At 35.8% G+C, this 23,114-nt stretch overlaps 1 protein-coding gene across 1 annotated transcript in view; it reads right to left on the bottom strand.

Annotated features, from left to right (window-relative positions):
* Positions 1 to 20,549, bottom strand: part of SLC25A39 (solute carrier family 25 member 39) — a 31,848-nt gene extending 11,299 nt beyond the window's left edge. Inside the window, exon 1 of the mRNA XM_051994837.1 lies at positions 20,531 to 20,549. The gene's annotated coding sequence lies outside the window, so the exon portion shown is untranslated. The remainder of the gene's footprint in view (positions 1 to 20,530) is intronic.
* Positions 20,550 to 23,114: the final 2,565 nt, after the last annotated feature.

Genomic DNA, 23,114 nt, shown 5'->3' on the forward strand with positions numbered 1-23,114 from the left:
TTTGATCCATTTTTTAAAAATCCCCATTTATTATGGGGATTGGAAATAAGGTTAGAAATCCTGACAGAGAGGCATAAAGTCTGATTAGGGAAATAGGTGAGGATAGAGAGAGGATGGCACTGGAAAAAGTATTCCAGTGAAATATCAGCTTCAGCTCCCAGTCTAACAGAACTTCAACCATGGGCAAACTCATAGATGTGTTTGTCAGACCCAAACCTAGGTCAGAAAGTTGCAGAGCTCAGACCATGTGGACAGCAATTAGACTTTGCCCTGGATCAATTCATTTTGGGAGCAGTGAGAGTTTGCAAATTTCTAGCCTAAATTTCTCTGGAAAGCCCTATATTAATATAACACACAAAACTTCAAGAAAACAGTAATAGGCACCTAAATGACACAAGCTCAGCCCAGACATTCCCTCCAGAATTGTACAGAGCCTTCCCCTAATTTAAAGTCCAAAGTCATCAAGCAGGCAGGAAGAATGAGGGAAAAAAAATCCCATCATAAAAACTATTATGGTGACAAGAATACGTAAGGCAAACCAGGAAGGAAGAATAACTCCAAAGCATCTACAAGTAAAATTCTAAAGCAATGTAAAGTTAGGCACAAATTCAACTAAAATTCCTGGGTGAGATGAAATAAAAGTTTTTTAAAACATTTTTTTAAATAAATGAACAAAAATACTAGAAAGGCAATTAAAGTTATAGAAGAGAGAACTAGAATAGGAACCAATAGCCTAGCACAAGCAGAATACTACTTTACCCAAGCAACTAACTCCCTAAAAATTAGAATGGATCCAACAGAAGGTAATGAATACATAGGACAACAACAGCAACAACAACAACAAAGTTAAAAGGCTAAAAAAAGAAAGAAAAAAAAAAAAGAAAAAATGCAAAATATCTCATTGCAAAAACTATTGACCTAGGAAACAAAGGAGAGATAATTTAAGAATCATAGAACTACCTCAAAGGTATGACCAAAAAAGTCTAGTCATCCTATTTCAAGAAGTCATATAAACTGTCCAGACCTCCTTTTTAGAGGTAAAAGTAAAAATTGACTCAGCCTTCTGAAAAAACCCCAAAATGAAAACTTATAGGAGCATTATGGTCAAAATCTAGAGCTTATAAGTCAAAGAAAAAAAATCAAATATTTAAGAGCCACAGTCAAAATCATATACTATTTACCAGTCACCACTATAAAGGATCAGAAAGCTTAAAATATATTTCAGAAGGCAAAGAATATAGGCCTATAACCAAGCATGGTTGTAAGTGTAGGTTGCAAAACTGAGTATAATCCTATCAGGAAAAATTTACTTTTAAGAAATAAGAGAACCTCTAAGCATTCCAAATGAAAAGACCAGAGCTAAATAGAAATTGTAAAGAGCAAACATTGGATTCAAGAGAAAGATAAAAAGGAAGGGGATGAGAAACATTGGCAGGGGGAGGGGAGAATGATAAGAGGAAGAGCAGCATAAGGAAGGTAGTGATCAGAAGCAAAACAGATTTTTGAGGAAAGAAGGAAAAGAGAAGGATAAATAGAAGAAAGTGAGATAGAGGAAAATTACAGTAATTGTAATTATGAACACGAAGGGGATGAACTCACCCATAAAATGGAAGCAGATTAGAAACCAGAATCCAACAATATATTATATACAAAAGTGACACTCAAAACAGACATTGACAAGAGTTAAAGGACTGAAGCAAAATTCCCTATGCTTCAGCTGAAGTAAAAAAGACAAGGCAACAATCATGATCTCAGACAAAACAAAAGCAAAAACAGACATAATTTTAAAAGGGGCAGCTAGATGTAGCAGTTGGTAGAGCACCAGCCTTGAAGTCAGGAGGACCTGAGTTCAAACCTGATCCCAGACACTTAACACTTCCTGGCTGTGTGATCCCAGGCAAGTCACTTAACCCTAATTGCTACACACACACAAAAGAAATTTTTAAAAAATACTTCATTGAAAATGAAGTAAAATAAATAAATAAATGAATGAAAAATTAAAAAAAATAAAAGAAAATGAAGTAAAATAAAAAAATTTTACAGCAAGTTACTCTGATTAAGATCTCATATCTGAAATATCTGAGTATAGAACTGAGTCTATTTTATAAAAATAAGAGCTCTTATAAACGTTTGATTCTACTTCATTGTCACTAGTCATTAGAAAAAGGCAAATTAAAACAACTCTGAGTTACCACTTTATACTTCTCAGAAATGACAAATGTTGGCAGGAATTAGGGGAAAATAAGTACATTAATGAACTTCTGGTGGAATAGTAAAGTAGTCTAACTATTCTGAATAATGTTTGGAACTATACAAAAAGAGCTATCAAATCATACATAACCTTTGATCCAGTAATACAATTTACTAGATCTATATCCCAAAGAGATCAAAGGAATAAGAAAAGAAACTATATATGTAAAAAATATTTGTAGTAGCTCTTTTTTTTTTTTTTTTTTTTGGTGGTGGCAAAGAATTAGAAATTGAAGGAATAGTCATCAATTTGTGAATGACTGAACTAGTTGTGGCAATTGTGATGGAATATTATTGTGCTATAAGAAAAGCTGAAAGAGTGATTTTAGGAAAAATGGCAAGAACTATATGAAAAGAACTGGGAGATCACTGTGAATATTAACAGCAATGTTGTTATGATGATCAATTGTGAAAGACAACTCCTGACCAATACAATGATCCAAGACAAATCCAAAAGACTCAAAATGAAAAAAATGCTATCCATCTCTAGAGAATTTGAAAACTGATGAGTTCTGAGTACAAATTAAAATATAGTGTTCTCTATTTTTCTTGCTTTTAAAAATATGGCAAATACAGAAATGTTTTGCATGATTTCATCCATATATGCTATAAATTCTTGCCATCTCAGTGAGTATGGGAGAGAGGGAGGAATTTGGAACTCAAAATTTAAAAAGAAAACTGTTAAAAAATATAATTTTTTTGAAAAAAAATGAAGCATTGGGTCAGATTAGTGTCTTCCAGACATTTTGAAATTTTATCCCAACAAGGAACTGGAAATTCAGTGGTTGCCCTTTAGTTGAGGAATGGCTGAATAAGTTATGGTATATGAAAGTAATGGAATATTATTGTTCTATAAGAAATGATGAGCAGGGTGATTTCAGAAAGACCTGGAAAGACCGACATGAACTGATTCTGAGTGAAGTGAGAAGAACCAAGAAAATATTGCATACAACTTGACTCTTCTCAGCAATGTAGTGATTCAAGGCAATTCCAATAGACTTAGGATAGAAAATGCTATCCCCATCAAGAGAAAGAAGAATGGAGACTGAACATGAATAGAAGCACAATATTTTCACTTTTTTTTTTCTTTCTTGTAGTTTTCCCCTTTTGGTCTGATTTTTCTTACAGAACCTGACAAATATGAAAATATGTTTTAAAAGACTGCACATATTTAACCTTAGGGAGGGGGAGATAATAGAGAGAAATAAAAACATTTTGGAACTCAAAATCTTACAAAAATGAGTGTTAAAAATTATCTTTATATATATTTGGAAAATCAAAATATTATTTAAAAAAAAAGAAATTTTGTCCTAAGTCAAATATCAGTAAAGACATTTCTACCTTAAATACTAAAAGGAGGGGCAGCTAGGTGGTGCAGTGGATAGAGCACTAGCCCTGAAGTCAGGGAAATACACTATATTTGTAATTATGAGTATGAAGGGGATGAACTCACCCATAAAATGGAAGCAGATTAGAAACCAGAATCCAACGATGTTACATACAAAAGACACACTCAAAACAGAAAGACATTGACAAGAATTAAAGGACTGAAGCAAAATTTCCTATGCTTCAGCTGAAGTAAAAAAGACAAGGCAACACAAATTATCTCAAACAAAACAAAAGCAAAAACAGACATAATTTTAAAAGGGGCAGCTAGATGTAGCAGTTGGTAGAGCACCATACTTGAAGTCAGGAGGACCTGAGTTCAAATCTGATCTCAGATACGTAACACTTTCTAGCTGTGTGAGACCCTGGGCAAGTCACTTAACCCCAATTGCTTCAGCAAAAAACAAGCAAACAAATAAAATTTAAAAGTCCTAAAAGGAAATAACAATGGATGGATCAATGTTCTTATTGATGTGGATACTTGCCACATTACCACTTGTCTGCAATGTTCACATGTGTGATTTCTGTTCATGTCCATTGGTCAAGAAATTCCATCTTCAGGACTAGGATTCCTTCCTTAAGATCCCTTGACATCATGTTCAGATCAGCAGCATATTCCAGTCATTTATCAGTTTTCAGTCATATGGCTGGACTGCTTTTTTTTCCCTGATGATATCCTTTAGCTTCTCAGACACAATTTTTAATTGACAATATACTGCAGCCTACTTATTCCCATCACATATTTATTCATTGTCCATTGAGTGACCTTCAGTTTAATTATTCAGACATTGTAGTATTCTATGACTGGTAGTCCTACAGCATTGTCAGGAGAATACTATTAAAATGATGGATCTCTGCTTTATTATTTCTCAAAGGCAATGCAACTGCTTTCTTCCTACTGTTCTCTTCTGGTTTTGAAAGATGTATTTCTCAACAACCTTCTGATTATTAACATCAATCAAGATTTAAAGCTGGAAGATGTAGACTCACCAAATGTGTTAACAATCTTCATGGAGGATATCTATAAGGAAGAGGAATTCCTATAGATATAGAGACTCTCCAAATTCTCCTGTTGTTAAATGGATTATGCTGGTTGCATTAACCCCTAAACCAGTTGTTTATATTCATCAACAATAAATTCTCAAGAATTGTGCATATATTTCCATATATGAAAAACCAAGTGGGCAAAAACTCCCTTTCTTCTATATTATGAAGTTCAACAGACAATCTATCCTGATCCATTAATACATATATCTTGCAGAGATACTAAAGGTAGACAATAAGCAGACTTGTTCAGTCATTTCAGTAATGTCCAACTCTTTGTGATATCATTTGGGGTTTTCTTGGCAAAGATATTGGAATCCTTTGCCATTTTCTTCAGTTTATTTTACAGATGTTGAAACTGAGATAGGCTGAAGTGAATTTCTCAGGATCACATAGCTAGTTGGTATATGAGGCTGGATTTGAACTCATAGTGAATCTTTCTGACTCCAAATGTGGCACGCTATCCACTGCCATCACCTAGCTGCTCCAATATGCTGGGACCAGAAATGAAAATAAGTTTTTAAAAAATAGACAAAAATTCAAGGGTAAGAATCACAGAAGCAGCTTTGAGATGGTGAAAATAATTCTGGATAATGAAAGAGAGGCTGTCCTAGACTAGAACTCATATGGAAGTGTTCATGGTTGCCTCATATTAAAGATCCCTTTCTTAGGTAAGAGTCTCTACCCTTCCCCTGCCCCCACACTATCATTAAGTGGATATAGAAAGGGAAGAGGCCAGCTTTAAACATTTCCTTTCCTCCTTCCCTTTTCTTTCACCACTTCCCCCTGCCTTCTCTTACCTCCTCAGTCCATGAAATTTATATTTAATTAGGAAGAGGGGAATCTTATCCTTTTGAAGCTCTTCCCATGGTTCATTGTGGATCTTAGTTTGAAGACTTGTGTATCAATAGTTATCAAAGTAGGATATAGGAAAATTCAGGTATGACTTCAAAGTATTGGTAAACAACCAATTAATGGATCACCTTAAAATGGTCCATTGTGAGTTTGTCTTCAAAACAATGATACCATCCCTACATCTTTTTAAACTCGATCTTCTTCCACCCTTCCTGATCCAAGTGCTGCATTCATTTGACTTCAGCAGATGTCTGATGTCAGGCAAGTACCCTGAAAGTTCAGTTAGTATGAAGGCAAGATACCTTGACTCTACTTTTGCATCACTCACATCATCTAGCACGTGGACTATTAATTTGGAGTCTGTGAACTAATTTCAATTTTTAAATAATGACATTTCAATATAATTAGCTTAATTTATAATACCATGCATTTTATCTCTCTATTTATTTATTAATCATTTTTAAAAGTTCTAAGAGGACCCTGAAATCTTTTACCTAGAGGAAATGAGGGAGAGACTTAAGAGAATTTTCTAACACCTCCCTTTCTCTCCTCAGGGCAATGCTTTATGATTCTTGCCAGATTTGAACTCAGGTTCTTTTGACTTCAGGACTGGTGCTCTATCCACTGAGCCACCTAGCTGCCCCATATCAGTTACTTTTTAATTGTCATTTTTTTTATTCTCATGCTTTTTAATCCCTCAGTATATTTGATATCACTTTCCACCCTCCTTTCCTCCTGAATACTTTCCTCTTTGTTTTCATGACTTTATTCTTACATGATTTTCTTTATGCTTGGATGATTATTCTTCAAATTCTTCACATTCCCTAACTATGGGTAGACTCCCAAGCCTCTCCTATGCCCTCTTCTCCTTTCTTTTTATATTCTGTCAGTTGATGATCTCATTAGCTTTCATTCAATTTTTTCTCCCTAGTAAGATGACTTATATTTCCATATCTTTCTCTCTCCTAAACTTTAGTCCATAAACTGCCTATTGGAAGATTTTAATTGGATGGCTTACTAATAGCTAGATGTAGCTAGTCAGTTGGCCTAGAGTCAGGAAGACCTGAGTTCAAATTTGACCTCAGACATTTACTAGCTATGTGACCTTGGACAAGTCACATAATCTCAATTTGCTCATGTATAAAATGGGGAAAACAAGAGCACCTACTTCCCAGGATTATTGTGAAGATCAAATGGGATAATAATTGTAAAGAACTCAGTACATAGTAAATGCTGGTACATAGTAAGTGCTATTTAAATGTTAGTTATTAGCTTTCTAATCTTATTTAATATTTTACTTTTTCCCAGTTACATGTAAAAACAATTTAAACATTATTTTTTCAAATTTTGAGATCCAGATACTACAAGCTATTTTTCTACAAGCATTTCAAATTCAATATATAAAACACAATCCATCATCTTTTCTCCAAAACTCCACTCTGAGACCTTTTAAATTTTTGCTGAAGGCATCCTTTTATTTCCCCTAACTCAAGTTTGCAATTTCAGAATCTCTCTCAATTCCTCACCCTATTAACTCATTAAATTGACAAATCTTGACATTTATGCTTCCTTTTTTGGTTAACTGTGCTCCTTTGTTTTTGTTATACGAGTGCAACACTTTTAGTGACAGCTAGGTGGTGCCATAATGCATAGAGCATTGGACTTGGAGTGAGAAAGACCTGAGTTCAAATATGACAGACTAGCAAGGTGAATCCCAAGCAAGGCATTTAATTGCTATCTATCTCAGTTTCCTTATCTATTAAATAGTGAAAATAATAATAATAATGTAATTGTGAGGATAAAATGAGATAGTAATTGTACTATCTCCTCACCTCTGTCTTTTAGAATGATTAGTTTTCTGATTTTTTATTTTTATTTTGATCCAGCAGTGTCTCTACTGGGTCTGTATCCCAAAGAGATCATAAAAAAAGGAAAAGGATCCACAAGTACAAAAATATTTGTAGCAGACCTTTTTGAGGCAGCATGGAACTGGAAACTGAGAGAATGTCCATCATTTGGGGAATGGCTGAATAAAGTATAGTATATGAACATTATGGAATATTATTGTTCTATAAGAAAGGATCAACAGGATGATTTCAGAAAGGCCTGGAGAATTTTACATGAACTGATACTAAGTGAAGTGAGTAGAACCAAGAGAATACTGTACATAGCAACAAGATTATGTGTGATTAATTGTGACAGACTTGGCTCTTTTCAACAATGAGGTAATTCAGGTCAATTACAATAGATTTCTGATGGAGCAAGACATCTGCATCCAGAAAGAGAACTATGGGGATTGAATGTGGATCATCACACAGTATTTTCATCTTTTTTGATTTTCCTCTCTTAATTTTTCCCCTTTTTGATCTATTTTTCTTGTGCAGCATGATAAATGTGGAAATATAAATATAGAAGAATTGTACATGTTTAACCTGTATTGGATTACTTGCTTTTTAGGGGAGAGGGGAAAAGGGAGAAGGGGAAGAAAAATTTGGAACACAAAGTTTTACAAGAGTTAATATTGAAAACTATCTTTGCATGTATTTTGAAAATAAGTTATTATTAAAAATTTTTAAAGAAATTATAAGAGGGAAAAAAAGAACCACTAGTTTCTTTCAAAACTTACCTCAGATGCAATCTTCTACCTAAAATATTTGCTGATTCTCCCATCAGGCAGTGTTTTCCTCTTCAAATAATCTTGTGTGTGTGTACACACATGCAGGCACACACACATACATATACATGTGTGCATACATGCCTGTTTACATTCATATATGTATATGCACACAAACATAATATACTCACATATGTATACATTGTCTTTCCAGATAGTACCTAAACTCCTCATGGGTAGTTTTTATCTTTGATCCCTAGAGTTTCACTATTTACCTTGTGCTCAATTACATCATTATTGCTTGATTGACCAAATCACAAAGCTACTCCTCCAAGCAGGAGCCAAAGCTTTCCTTTAAGACTCCAGAGGTATTTATCAATGGCTCTTCACATTCAATCACCTCATATGGACAAGCGTACAACTTACAAGAGAAAAACACTTTACCTGTGGGAACCATCCAAAGGAAGGTGTATAGAATAGAGAGAAGGTGGAGAACTTACAGGATTGTATGCATTCTTTTTCTGTATTTTATTTTCATTACTGCTGGGTTTCCCCTATGACCTGTATAATATGTGCAGGCTCATATTTACTTGAGCCTTGGCCAGCTATAAATACACTGACTTATCCTGAGCTGATGATATTTATCAGTATTTGACATTTATCGATATTTATTATTATTATTAGCTTGACCACTATCTGCTTGATTAAGCCTGAGGGCCTGATTTTCTGTTTCTAGAAATCAGGAGATTTCGGGGAAACAGAACCCTTCCATTTCAATCTCTTGGAATAGCAACAACCAATTAGATGCTTCCCCCTTCCCTTCTCAATGCTTTCTTACTTGTGATGTAATCTCTAGTATAAAGCTATGTATCTTTAATACTTCTTTAGCTCTCCTATTATGAGCTTTCTCTTTCTTATCTCATGATCCTCTGGAGGTTTTCAATATACAGCTTTTCTGCTTTTTACTGAAAGATCTCTGAGTAGTCATTTTGGGTAAGGGTCTTCTACAGCCTTCACAAAAGGAACATGAAAACAATTCCTGCTCATTTGTTTTACAAGTAATTGTTGCGAAAGAAAGAAAGAAAGAAAGAAAGAAAGAAAGAAAGAAAGAAAGAAAGAAAGAAAGAAAGAAAGAAAGAAAAACAACTCAAAAAATTTTTGCTTAAAAAAAAACTCTGGAAAATTTTTTTTAGGCTTTCTAGGTTTTCAGGATATGACTCTCTAATGGTTCTTCTACTTTTCTGATTACTTCTTCTCAATCTCCTTTTGTGGATTCTCATTCATATAATACTGTCTAACTTGAGATATCTCCCAGCAATCTGTCCTGGGCCTTCTCCTCTCTTCCCTCTATCCACTTCTCTTGGTATGCTCTGTAACATGACTCTAATATAGGGATGCCCATTTTAGTCCTTTTTTGAGAAGAAAGGACAACAACTTCTTGGTGATCTCATCAGGTCCCATGGATTTAATTACTATTACTATCAGGGATGATGGTCTGAGATTTGGGAAAAAAGAAAAAGAAAAACAACAACAAAAAAGAAACCTTTGGACTTTGCTCCTCTTACCCTTCATGGTTATCTTCCCCCTTAAGAATGTAAGCTCCTTGGTGACAGGGACTAGCTATGTAAAGAAGGGTGGAGATTCACGTTCTGTAATTTTATAACAATCAATGGAGAATGGGAGGAGAGACTTGCCCTTCAGGATAGGAAATAAAACACTGCCTTTGTGGTTTCAAAAGTGTGTCTGCTAACTTAGGCACCCATTCTTGCAAGAATGTAAAATAAATCTTTCTTGGAACCATCAGGGAATCAGTGAAGCTCTTGGTAAGATATTTTGTATCTCATACCCTATATCCAAGTTTTGCCAAAACCTGTTAATTTCACTCTTGCAACATCTGTAGAAAACACCCCCTTATCTCTTCTGTCACTGCCATCACCCTAATCTTGGCCCTCATCACCTCACTCCTGGATTGTTACAATATCTGCTGGAGAGAGTGCAGCCTTTTCTCTCCCCATCCCCAGGCATTCTCCATTCAGCTACTAAAGTGATTTTCAGAAAACACAGGTCCAATCATGTTACCCCTATATTCAATAAACTCTAATGATGACGTCCTAGATAACTAAGTGGCTGTTAGCCGAGAAAGTTAGTTCAGTGAGTCCAGAAGATAGATCCAGAAAGGGGCCCAATTCCTGATGGGATGGGTGAAAAAAAAAGTGTGGAACTAGAGAAAGACTTGGTGAAGTAGGAGGTAGGGAGAGTAGGGAAGAAAATAAAGTATCAAGGATAGGATAAAAAGAGAGACTAAGAAAGAAAATAGTGAATAAAAATAAGATGGAGGGAAATTAACAAATAATAATTATAACTTTCACTGTGAATGGGATGTTTATAACAACTACTTTCGTAATGACAAAAAACTGGAAATTGTAGGGATGCCTATAATTGGGGAATGACTGAACAAGTTTTAGTGTATGGTTATGATGGAATACTACTGTGCTATGAGAAAGATGAGCTCATTTTTCTTAGATAGGTGGAAAGACTTAAACCAAATGATGAAGAGTGAAGTGAGCCAAACTAAGGCAATATTGAATATAAAGACAATATAGTTTTAAGAACAACTTTGAGCAATTAAATCATTTTGACTATTTAAATACACAAATTAAAAATAAAGGCCATATGAAGAGATGCTGTCTGCATAATATAATATGTATAGAAATATGTATAGAAGGATTTTACATATGAGAAAGATGAGCTCATTTTTCTTAGATAGGTGGAAAGACTTAAACCAAATGATGAAGAGTGAAGTGAGCCAAACTAAGGCAATATTGAATATAAAGACAATATAGTTTTAAGAACAACTTTGAGCAATTAAATCATTTTGACTATTTAAATACACAAATTAAAAATAAAGGCCATATGAAGAGATGCTGTCTGCATAATATAATATGTATAGAAATATGTATAGAAGGATTTTACATATAATTATGTGTGTGTACCTATTTGTGTCTAATGGTAGCCATCTCTAGGGCATGGAGGGGGAAGGGGAAAAGGAGGAAAAAAAATAAATTTATATAACTTTGTTGTCCATTTGGAGAGAATAGCATGTTGTAATAGTAGATTTGCAATCTCATGTGCAAGCATCTTTTTTTTTTAATTGTGCTATGTTATGAAAATGCTTGTTTTGTTCCCCGAATCAAAATTAAACAAACAAATAAATAAAAAAAACATGGATCTCAGTGTGGCAACAAAGATATAGGCAAGAGGAGTCAGGGCAGAGGATTCGTCAATAAAGCACAAGATATACGTGGAGAGAAATGTTAGTGAAACATTGCTTGCTCCTCACCTTTTATGAGCCCTGAGGCAATAATTCTGTACTTTCTTTCTCAAATCAACAAGCATTTATTAAGAACTCACTATGTTCGAGGCACTATGTTTAGTGATCTTTTTCCCTTCAAATTCCTTCATGGGAGTCTAAAGCTTTTCCCAATGAGCACTGTTGACCGTTTTTTAGTTAAAATGTGTATTTTGTTTTTATACATGGTGTTAACCTGCATTTGTTAGTATAGTGTACTTATTGGGAATATAGCTGGGAATCAATTCTGATTGGCAATTGAGGAGGAAGTATTCATTCCCAGAGAAGAGACAGAGAAAAGACCTCTATTGGAGGTATTTGGGCAGAAGCACTGACTCTGTCTGGGATCAGGGATAACAAAAGAATAACAAAAGGAACATTTATAGTGGGTAATTTCTGGGCAAGAGACAGTAGGAGTGGTGAAATAGATTCAATCATCACCCCAGTCCACCCTACTAGTGCTATCAAAACTTATGATTCTATGTAGTTTGAAGATTTTAAGTGTTCCATATGGCAGTATCTATTAAAATGTTATCCTTCGGTATTTACTGACCAATGTTATATCCAGGCAGTTGTGGCCAATAATTCTGTCTGGTATATAGCTCTGCTTCCAATAATGTTTAACAATGTTAACATTTATGTGAACATTAACATTATGTGAACATTTAACAATGAAGATTAAATTTTCAAAGATATCTGGGGGGTTGTCCTTCTAATGCAGGGTCTGTCATATATTTATAAAGGATGGTAAACTTCTGGGTTGCTGCTGAATGCTAAATGTTTGCAACTCACAGTGATAGGTTGAACAGTTTCTACTCTTTCTCAGTATAATCTACATTGATCAATGAAGCCCAGCTTTTTTTTAGGATAACATTTGCGTTGTTTTTGAGGCAATGATCTGCTGCTTAATGATTATCATAAACTCCTTTTCCTTAAACAAATCTACATGAAAGCCATTTGTTTGATTTTTTCGTTCATACTTTACTGGTTGAGTTCAGGCAGATTTGTTGCTATTGTCCAGTTCATAACCATAATGCAAAGATACTAGAGTGATTTGCTATTTCCTTCTTCAGTTCATTTTACAGATGAGGAGGCTGAAGCAAACAGAGTTAAGTGACTTGTCTGATGTCAACATAGGCCAAATACACGGATTTTCAAAAGAAGGAAGAGAACAGAGACTACAAACTATAGGCCAGGGAGCTTGACTTCAATTCCTGGGAAAATTCTCAAACAGATCATTAATGATATGGATGTTAAATATACAGAAAGAGAAGTGGTGATTAATGACTCCATTAAGAACAGGTCATTCTAGACTAACCTCATTCCCAAACTAGTAAATGACTCAATCAGTCAAGTGAACAGTTCCTGACACATAGTAGGTGCTATTTAAAAACTTATTCCCTTCCTTTCGCCTTCAATAGGATGACTTGATAATCAAGTATTTTTAAGCTGGGAATATGAAGAAGTACAAAAATAGTTCCTGAACTCAAGTAGCTCCCAATCTAATAGAGGAAGCAATATGTAACTACATACATGCAAGATACAAAAATATAAATTGATATAAATTATCAAATTATATAAAACAAATTAAATTATTTTATAAATTTATTTTAAAAATTTTAATTTAATAATTTAAACTATCATATTAAATAACTTAATGAATTAATTTAATACATTTATTTTCAAAATAAATATGTCTATGGTAAACTGGAAGTAATCTCAGAGGGAAAGCATTCACAGTGAGGGGAGCCTGGAAAAGGTTCTTGCGGAAGGTAGGATCTGAGCAGAGGCTTGAAGGAAGCCAGAAGGTAGACATAGGGAGGAAAGCTCAAGGGGCAGGCAGTGATAACATGTAGAAACTGGAAATAATGTGTCTTTTTGAGGAACAGCAAGAAGATCTGTGTCACTGGATCATAAGAATATGTGTAAGAAATTATAGTTGACTAATACTGAGCAGACACCAACAGATGATGAGTTTATGTCTTTTGACATGAGCAAAAACTGGATTTAAATGAGATAGAGTTGTGTAAGAAGACTAAAAAGGTGATGGAGATGTAGGGAACATTTTATAAAGGGTTTTAAAATCCAAATGAGATTTTTATATTTGATCTGGAAATAGGAGCCACCAGAGTGTAAGGAGTGAGGAAAATGACATGGTCAGACTTGTGTTATGGGAAGATCACTTTGTGGGCTGAATGGAGAATGAACTGGAGGAATGAGTGACTTGAAGCAAGGAGATCACCCTATTGCAACTAGAGTAAACTATTGCTTTATCATTCAGATGGTAGGTATGAGAGAATTTTGTGAAAATAGTTTATCTAGATTCTAGTAAAGCCTTTTTTTTCCCTTAATAGTATTATATTTTTCCAAATACATATATAATTTTCAACATTCATTTTTGTAAGATTTCAAGTGCTAAATTTTTCTCCCTTCCTCCATTATCTCCATCCCCCACCCCTTGCTAACATAGCAAGCAATCTGTTATAGGTTAAATATGTGCAATTCTTTTAAATATATTTCCATTTTCTGACCATATTGGTCAGATTTCCTTCCCTGAAAAATCCCCAAAGTTGTATTTCCCCTATAAAAGATGTGCTCATGATAAAAATCTTTGCTAAGTCTTTTTCAAGTCTAAGCTGTTTTGAGGTACTCTTTCTCTCTCTTCCTTTAATGGCATTCTCTATGGATTTAACGTTTTAGTCAATGGCATATACTCAGGTCTCATGGGATATTCCTTTAATGGATTCTTCCTAACTCCTTTTCTTGGTAACTCTATTGCTCTTCCTTATTTGTTTCATATTTACCACTCCTAGTGCCTACTTTACCTCTTTATTTTGTTGTAATTTCTTTTCCTAAACAAATACCCTTTTTGGCAAAGAGAATGGCCATTGTGAATTTGTCACATGTTTATCTCAAACTAGAAACTGCTATCCTGACCTCATCAATAACAGAAGATCTCCAGTGAAATTCACTAGATATTTGTGCTTGGTCAGATCCTGTTTTTCATTATTATCAATGACTTAAATAAAAGCATAGGTTGTGTATACTCCACAGATTTACAGATGACACAAAACTGGAAGATATATGTATCTATACAATGGTTAAAAGTCAGATTTCAACAGGATCTTGATGGGTTTAAGTGCTAAGCTGAATCTAACTAGTTAAGAAGAGGAACAGCTAGATGTTGCAGTGAATAGAACACTGGGCTTGGAATCAGGAAGACTCATCTTCATGAGTTCACATGTTATTACCTACCTATGTTATTCTAGGCAAGTCACTAAAGTGTGGTTGCCTCAGTTTCCTCATCTGTAAAATGAGCTGGAGAGGGAAATGGAAAATGACCTCAAGATTTTTGCAAAAAAAACCCCCAAAAACCACAAAACACCCAGAAAACCCAAACATGGACATGAAGAGCCAGACATGACTAAAACTAAACAAAAAAAGTTAAGAAGAAATCGAATAGATAGCTATATAAAAATTTTGTACTTGAGGGATTTAAAAAACAACTCCATGGGTATAATAGGGAGGAGGTAGAATGAGAAAGCAATTGTTCTGAAAAAAAGATCTAGGGATTATTAAGAGGAGCAGAGCTCCCAGGAATAGGGAGGTGGTGGTTCTATTCTTTTCCTGTTGTTCTCAAATCTCAACTATGTTATCATTTTAAGTTCTGGCCACAATAGCAGAGAGCCAGTGCCAGGATAGCTGGTTTTTAAGTATGTGAGAGGCTGTTATATTAAGAAGAGACTAAATGTCCCTAGGAGGCAAAACTTAAAACAATGGACAGAAATTACAAAGAGGAAATTTAGGTTTGAAGAAAAACCGTGGTGACTGCCTTACCAGGTGATGGATTCCCCTTCCTTGGAGGTCTTCAGAAAGAGTCTAGACAACTATTAACTATGTGAGAAAAATTGATAAGGTCCTAAGGAACTAGGTGGCTGGCAAAGACTGAAATATTAATGGAATTACTCCCTGAGGCAAGCAGGAAAGGGCACTGACGAGAATCAATTTAGCCTTGGTCCTCCCTCTGTGGAGGGATGGGTAACCCTACCTTGCCATGTTGCAGTTTTTTTAAATCAAGCCTAATTTTCTCTTTGTAATTCTCAGAAATCTGAATTATGTCAAACCCTTGAGGTTCAATTTCCCCTATAAATCTGTCCAGGGCTCATGCCATCTTTTCTGAACTCCTTTGGGTCACACCTGCTACAATCCTCTGTCTTATGGTATCTTTCTCCTCACCTCTCTCATGCCATGTAGTGTCTCTCTTCTCATCCTCCACCATGCCTCTATTTTTTTCCTTCTTATAGCTAATTGACTCTTTTTGGGTACTTACCAGCTAAGGGCATATTCCAACCTTCTGGGACGTTCCCTTTCTCCTGGTTAATTGTGAATGTCACTAGGGAACATGTCTTTTCTACCATTAATTGTTAAAACCCCTTTCCTTGTTAACATTATGCTCTCCTGATACTACTTCATATTTACCACTGCTGGTGTCTATTGTGTCTCTTCATTTTATCTGTAATCTCTTCTCCTAAATAAATCTACTTTTAGCCAAAGAGAAGGCCATTGCAAGTTTTTCACATGACCAAACCCTCACATTTGGTGCCTACATCAATATCATTTGATGCTGAACCCTAAATACATTATTTGGAATTAGAAATTGCTCTCCTAAATCACATCAGAATGAAAAGCCCAAGAGACAGTTTTTGAGTAACTGATAATCGATTTATGAATGAGGCTAGCAAGTAATTAAAAAATTGATGGTCAGTGGTATCTCTATAAGCAAAGACAAAGATCATGGAGATCATCCAATAAAAGTTTTGGAAAAGTGGGTGCCCTTGACAGCAGAGATCAACCCTGCTTGGTGAAAAATCAATGAGGGAGTGGACATTATTAAGGAAGAAGTAGGTTAAAAGTTTTTAGCTCCTCCTGCTGAGAACATAACTTGATCATGAGACTCAGCTGCCTCCAAGAACTGTGGACCTAAGGGATCTATCTCCATCCAGACCACATTGAATAATAAAGGGTTTCAGGAGTTTGAGTCTTATGCTTTTAGAGCTGGAATTCATTCAGATAATCCTGATGTGAATCCTGAAATCAGCTTATTCTCTCCCTTTTCCAGGAAAAGCTTTAAAATACTCACTTTGGGAACTTAGTTTTCCACAATCTTATTTATCATAGTTAAGGAACCAAGATGTGCTCAAACTGCTTTAAGATACCTACAATGGAAAGCTAGGCTTTCCCAGACTGCCTTTATTATAATCTTCAAGGCAAACTCTGTTCTCACCTTTATTTCTCTTCCTCCCCTGAGAAACCCCCAAAGTTACCTTTCCTCTACAAAACACATGCTTATAATGAAGATTTTTGTAAGAACTTTTCAGAACTAAGCTAGCTATAAACTACTCTCTCATTCATCATAGCATCTTCTCTTTAATGACATCTTTCTTCTTACTATAGTTTACTCTAGGTTAGTTTGCCAAACTCCTCTATGAATTTATCCTGTCAAATTCACTCCCCATATCATATTCCTTTTAATGACTTTTTCCAAACTCCTTTCCTTGGTAACCTTATTGCTCTCCCAAATCCATTTCATATTTACCATTCTGGTGCCTATTTTGCCTCTTCATTTTTGTCTGTATGTTCTTCTCCTAAATAAATGTACCTTTTGTCTAAGAGAAAATCAAAAAAGAATTTGTCACTTGTGCATTTTGAACTAGGAATTGTATACTGACCTCTTCAATCCTAACCTTCCCAACTCTAACCCTACTTATACTTTAGAGTAAACTCTTCTAGTTGGATGGAGAATATCTTTCAAAGACTACCTGTAAGGAGTGGTTCCTGAATGAGTAAATAAAAAGAAAAAAAAAAAACTCACAAGAAATTTAAGTCTCAATTTGATTATTAATACAAGAGAAAAAAATCATTTCTCTCATGTTATGGTGGAGATGCCTTCCTTTCACTGTGAGTTGGATCATAAAGCCTCTGAGGTCCCTTATAACTTCCAAATACTGTGATTCTGATTTGAAACCTACTCTTACTACATGTATGACCTTGGGCAATTATTCAAGAATTTAGTAAGCACCTATCCTTTTATATGCTCTAAGGCTCTATGCTATTCCAAAGATACAAAATAATCCCTGTCTAAGCTAACTTTCTCTCTGGAGAGATCACACATACACACACACACACACACACACACACACACACACACACTTTTTTGTAAGAAACCACTCCATGTGAAGAAGAGGACTAGGAATCAGGAAAAGCTTGCCACCCTGCTCTCTACTCCTCCCAAAAAAGGCCCTGCCTCCAAGGAGTTTATATTCTATCTGGAGAGATAGTATATAAAAGACAGTGTGTGTGTGTGTGTGTGTGTGTGTGTGTGTGTGTGTGTGTGTAGGCATATGCAAAAGTATAGATTTAAAACATGATTAAGGAAGGCAGAAATCAAGGAAGACCTGACAAAAGCAAAAACAGTGTGTGCCCTCAAGTATTTTTTCTTTTTTAAACATTAAAACATGATTAAGGAAGGCAGAAATCAAGGAAGACCTGACAAAAGCAAAAACAGTGTGTGCCCTCAAGTATTTTTTCTTTTTTAAGTCATTTTTCAGTCCTGTCTGACTTGTCATATACCCCCACTCCCCCCACCACCCTTTTTGGGTTTTTCTTAGTAAAGATATTGGAGTGGTTTGCCATTTCCTTCTTCAACTCATTTTTACAAGTGAGGAAACTGAGGAAAACAGGGCTAAATGACTAGTTATTTAGACAATAACCAGAGGCCAGATTTGAAGTCAGAAAAATGAGTCTTCCTGATTTCACTGCCCTACATTTTATCAATAAGTGATTTTACTTTTTTTTTGAGCCTCAATTTCTGCATCTGTAAGAGGTTGAACTAAATAATATCTGAGATTCTTTCCAACTCTGATTATGATTTTGTGATGCTCTAAAAGGGCCGCTTCTTTAGCGGTATTTTCATTTTGTCAAAGGGCTAGAGTTGTCTCCTAGGGGAGCTTTCTACATGAACCACAAACATCTTCTTTTGCTGGATTCTTTTTATTTTTCTTTTTTGTTTGTTTCATATATGCTTAAACTTGAAATTTTGGCTCTGCTAGTTACCACCTAAGAGACTTTTCCTCTCCTTTTTCTAGGATTCATCTTCCTCTTTTGTAATATATAATGGTCCAAGGTCTTTTCTAGTTCTAAATACACGGAACCTTTAAAAAGTTGATCTTTGGATTGTAAACTGAGTAGATGCCCATCACTTGGGGAATGGCTGAATAACAGTATATGAATGTAACAGAATGTTAGTGTTCTATAACAAATGACCAGCAGGTTGATTAGAAGAACTTAGATGAATTTATGGCTAAGTAAAATAGAAAAGAACATTGTACATAGTAACAACAATCTTGTGATGACTAATTATGACAGACTTGGCTCTTTTCAAAAGTGAGATTATTCAAGGCAATTCTAACAGAATGATAGAAAGATCCAACTGCATCCAGACAGAAAATTATGGAGATTGAATATGGATCAAAGAATAGTATTTTCAGCTTTTTTCTTATTGTTGTTGGTTTGCTTGCTTTTTTTTTTCTCATTTTTTTCCTTTTTGATTTGATTTTTCTTGTGTAGCATAATGGAAGTATGTTTAAAAGAATTGCACATATACCCTTTGATCCAGCAGTGTTTCTACTGGACCTTGTATCCCAAAGAGATTATAAAAAAGGGAAAAGGACCCACATGTGCAAAAATGTTTGTGGCAGTCCACTTTGTGGTGGTCAGAAACTAGAAACTGAGTAGCTACCCATCAGTTGGAGAATGGCTGAATAAGTTATGGTATATGAATGTTATGGAATATTATTGTTCTGTAAGAAATGGCCAGCAGGATGATTTCAGAGAAACCTGGAGAGACTTCCAGGAACTGATGCTAAGTGAAATGATCAAAACCATCATTGTACACGGTAACAACATTATATACAAAGATCAATTTTGATGGACGTGACTTTTATGTAACAATGAGATTAAGTCCAGTTTTAGTTATCTTATGAAGGAGAGAGCCATCTATACCCAGAGAGAGGACTGTGGGAACTGAATGTGGATCACCACAATATTCTCACTCTTTTTGTTGTTTGTTTGTATTTTGTTTTCTTATTCATTTTCTTTCCTTTTTGATCTGATCTTTCTTGTGCAGCAAGATAATTGTACAAATATATTTACATATATTGGATTTAACATACATTTTTAACATGTATAACATATATTGTATTATTTGCCATCTAGGGTAGGGGGTAGAGGGAAGGAGGGGAAAATATGGAACACAAGGCTATGCAAGGATTAATATTGAAAAATTATCTGTACATATGTTTTGAAAATAAAAAGCTTAAAAAAAAAGAATTGCACATGTTTAACCTACATTGAATTGTTTGCTAGATAGGGGAGTGAGGAAGGGAGAAGAGAGGGAGAAAAATTTGGAATACAAGATTTTGAGAAGATGACTATTTTTGCATGTATTTAGAAAAACAAAAAACTATTTTTTAAAAAAGTTGGCCTTTGATCCTATGGAGGATGGAGTGAGTCATTGATGAATCAGGCAGACTTGAGGCACCGCTCATTATCAAAACAGGAGTGTACGGGAATGGATATACATCTTTAATTTGTGGAGCCTGGCCGTATGCAGACAGAGATGAGGAAAAACTTGCTAAGAGAACTGAATGGTCATCCCAATTTTTTTTTTTACTCCTAGAGTAGACCAGAGCTTCCCAGACATTATTATCTCATTTATCGATAGACTGTTTCTCTTGACATAAAGTAGGTATGTGAACTTCAGTTTAACTGAACTAAGGGCTGACAGGTAGATATCCCAGGTGAGAGAAGCTTCACTTTGATCTGCCAAAGGGCAGAGATCTTAATAAGGCTCTGGGGGAGTGGAAGCTATAAAAAGAGAATCAAAAAACACAAAATGGAAAGAAGACTGGCAGAATTGTGGGAGAGACTGGCGAAAGCCAGATGAGTTGGGGGTAATCATCTCTGGCTTTTACCTGTTGGGATCCTTCCACTTGGATATGGCTTCTACTTTAGCAGTCAGGCTTTGGGCAGGCCCTCATCACCTTGAGTCTTCCCCCAAGGTGCTCTGCCCTGTCCTATGGGCCGGTGTGAGGCTCTCAGGATCCACCGTCATGGTAACCATATTTGGACTCTTTCTCCTGGATGTTGGTGTTCTAAGATCTGGATGTCAGGTGCCTGGAGTTTGATAACAATGCTTTCAGATTCTATATACTTGGTGGGGGGAGGGTAGTGTGAAGAAGGGGAGCAGTTAGAGAAGAAAAGAAATCTGTTTTCTTTCCCCTAGGAACAGATTGTTTTTCCCTGTGGTCCTTCTTTCCTGTAAAGTGGTTTGAAAATATTTGTGGAGTAGGAGAAAACATTGATTGAATGTCTCCTAGTATAAATAGATTCCACAAATCAAGACAAGGTTTCAGTTGGACTCAGGGCTAGAGGATGAAGCAAATAGGTGACTAAATTAGGGAGGCGTTCTGGAGGAGGGCCAGAATGGAAAAGACTCAGAAATGGGAAGAGAGAGATGAAAAGGGAAGTGGTGTCAAGATTCAGAGATTAGGAGGGAAAGCTGTCATGAAGAGCTTTAAGAATTATTGATAGAGAAGCAAAAGGTCAGAATGAGAGCAAATAGTTAAACTTCTGCCCCAATATAAGTTTATACTGAGAATTCCCAAAGTGATAAAAATTCACAGTCCAAGGTGGTGGCCCTGACACTGTTCAGGGGTTTCCTCTCCCTCCTTTCTGAATGGAGTGCTAAATGAAGATGGAGCCCAGATTCATTCCTGCTCCAGTTGCCATATCTCCAGCAAAGCCATTGAGCTCATAGAATTTAGAAGTAAAGAAGACTTCACAAATCATCTTGATGAGGTTTAGGTTTTGGGGTTCCCGTTTGTCAGGAAACCAAATGATGAGGTCTAGATTTAGGGAACCAAAATGAGATTAGGGTTTCTGGTGGTCAGGGAGTTAAATGATATGGTGTAGTGGCAGGTTTGGAATTCAGGGAACCAAATGGAGACGTTTGGCTCCCCTACAGCCCCTTGGGATTTGGCACAAGGGTAGGGAATTTTGGGAAACCCCCTTCTGTCAGCGCAGAGATTCTTTGTAAAAGAATTTACAAACCTGAAAAGGCTCTAGACTGATAAAAGAGGTTTATCATAGGCATTGGGAAGTCAAACTTTACTATGAAAGAATAGAAAGGCTGAATTCCTCAGTGGAGGAGTTCTGACAGAAGGCATAAAGTCTCATTAGGGAAATAGGTGAACATAAAGAGAGGGTAGCACTGGAAGAGAATATTATTCCAGTGGGCAGAGTTTCCTTGGCATAGCATAGCATAACATAGCATGGCATGGAAGTCACTTATCTAGGATCACACAGATAAGTAAGCAGAAGATGGAGCTTTCAAATCCGAAATCTCTGATTCCAAATTAGATGTTCTTAATATTGTAGAATCCACACCAAACACTTCTTCCTTGCATGGACCTTATGCTTCTATTTGCAAGTGAATTTGGAGGGGTATGTGAGAGGGCCATCTGTTTGGTCTCTTAAGCTCCAAACTCTAAGTGCCTAGAAAGAAGAGGATTTCATAAGAATGATTCATTTTTATATGATGCTTGAAAGACAACAAAAACTCTAGCCTTATAACTCAGAAGGGGACTAAGGCAGATATTAAATCCTTCTTATTTTGTATGTACTGTAATTATTTACATGTCTTTAGAATATGAATTTCCTGGAGGCAGAAATTCTTTTTTGCCTTTTTTGGAATCCCTGAGACTAGGCAAATATTGGATACACAGTAAGTATTTGATGTTTGTTGACATATCCCTAAGAAGAGAAAGCTGGGGCTCCTGGAGAACGAAAGTATTTCATTTAAGGTTACAAAGTTTTCAATTCAATCAACCTAAATGATGAGGTCTGCAATGTTAGCTGTGGTGAGCAGAGGATTTGATAAAAAATTGATTTAAAAAAAAATCCATTAGGCAAGCAGGAATAGTTCCTTGGTCCCACCCTCTAAAGATAATCCAATTAGAAATCAAAGTTTTGTCAAGACTCTGAGGCTGAATTTTCCCTATAAAACAATTTATGGCTCATAGCTTTGCTGCTATCTTCCTTGGGTCAGGCGACCACAGCACTCTACCTTGTGCCATGTGGTATCTCCCCTAACTCCACTGTGCTTCCCAACCGCACTTCTCCTCCCTACAGTTAACTAACTCTTTTAGGATGCTAAGTTCCTTTCAGGATTTAGTCTGCCAGCTAAGGGCATGCTTCAACCTCATGGGGTTCTCCCTTTCTACTGGGTAATTGTGAGTTCTTCTGAGGAACTTGTCTTTCATATGCCCTCCCAACTCTATTTCATATTGACCATTCCTGGTGTCTTTGTACATTTTGTCTGTAATCTGTTCCCCTAAATAAATCTACATTTTGCCAAAGAGAATGGCATTGTGAATTCTTTGTGACCAAACCCCAACTTTTGGTGCCAAACCCCACTTAAGAGCCTGCTGCAGTTGTGGCACTGTGTAAGTGACTTTAGGCAAGGATGTATAGATTTAGAACTGTCATCTAGACAGG

The sequence above is a fragment of the Antechinus flavipes genome, chromosome 4 (genome assembly GCF_016432865.1).
Source record: "Antechinus flavipes isolate AdamAnt ecotype Samford, QLD, Australia chromosome 4, AdamAnt_v2, whole genome shotgun sequence".
NCBI lineage: Eukaryota > Metazoa > Chordata > Mammalia > Dasyuromorphia > Dasyuridae > Antechinus > Antechinus flavipes.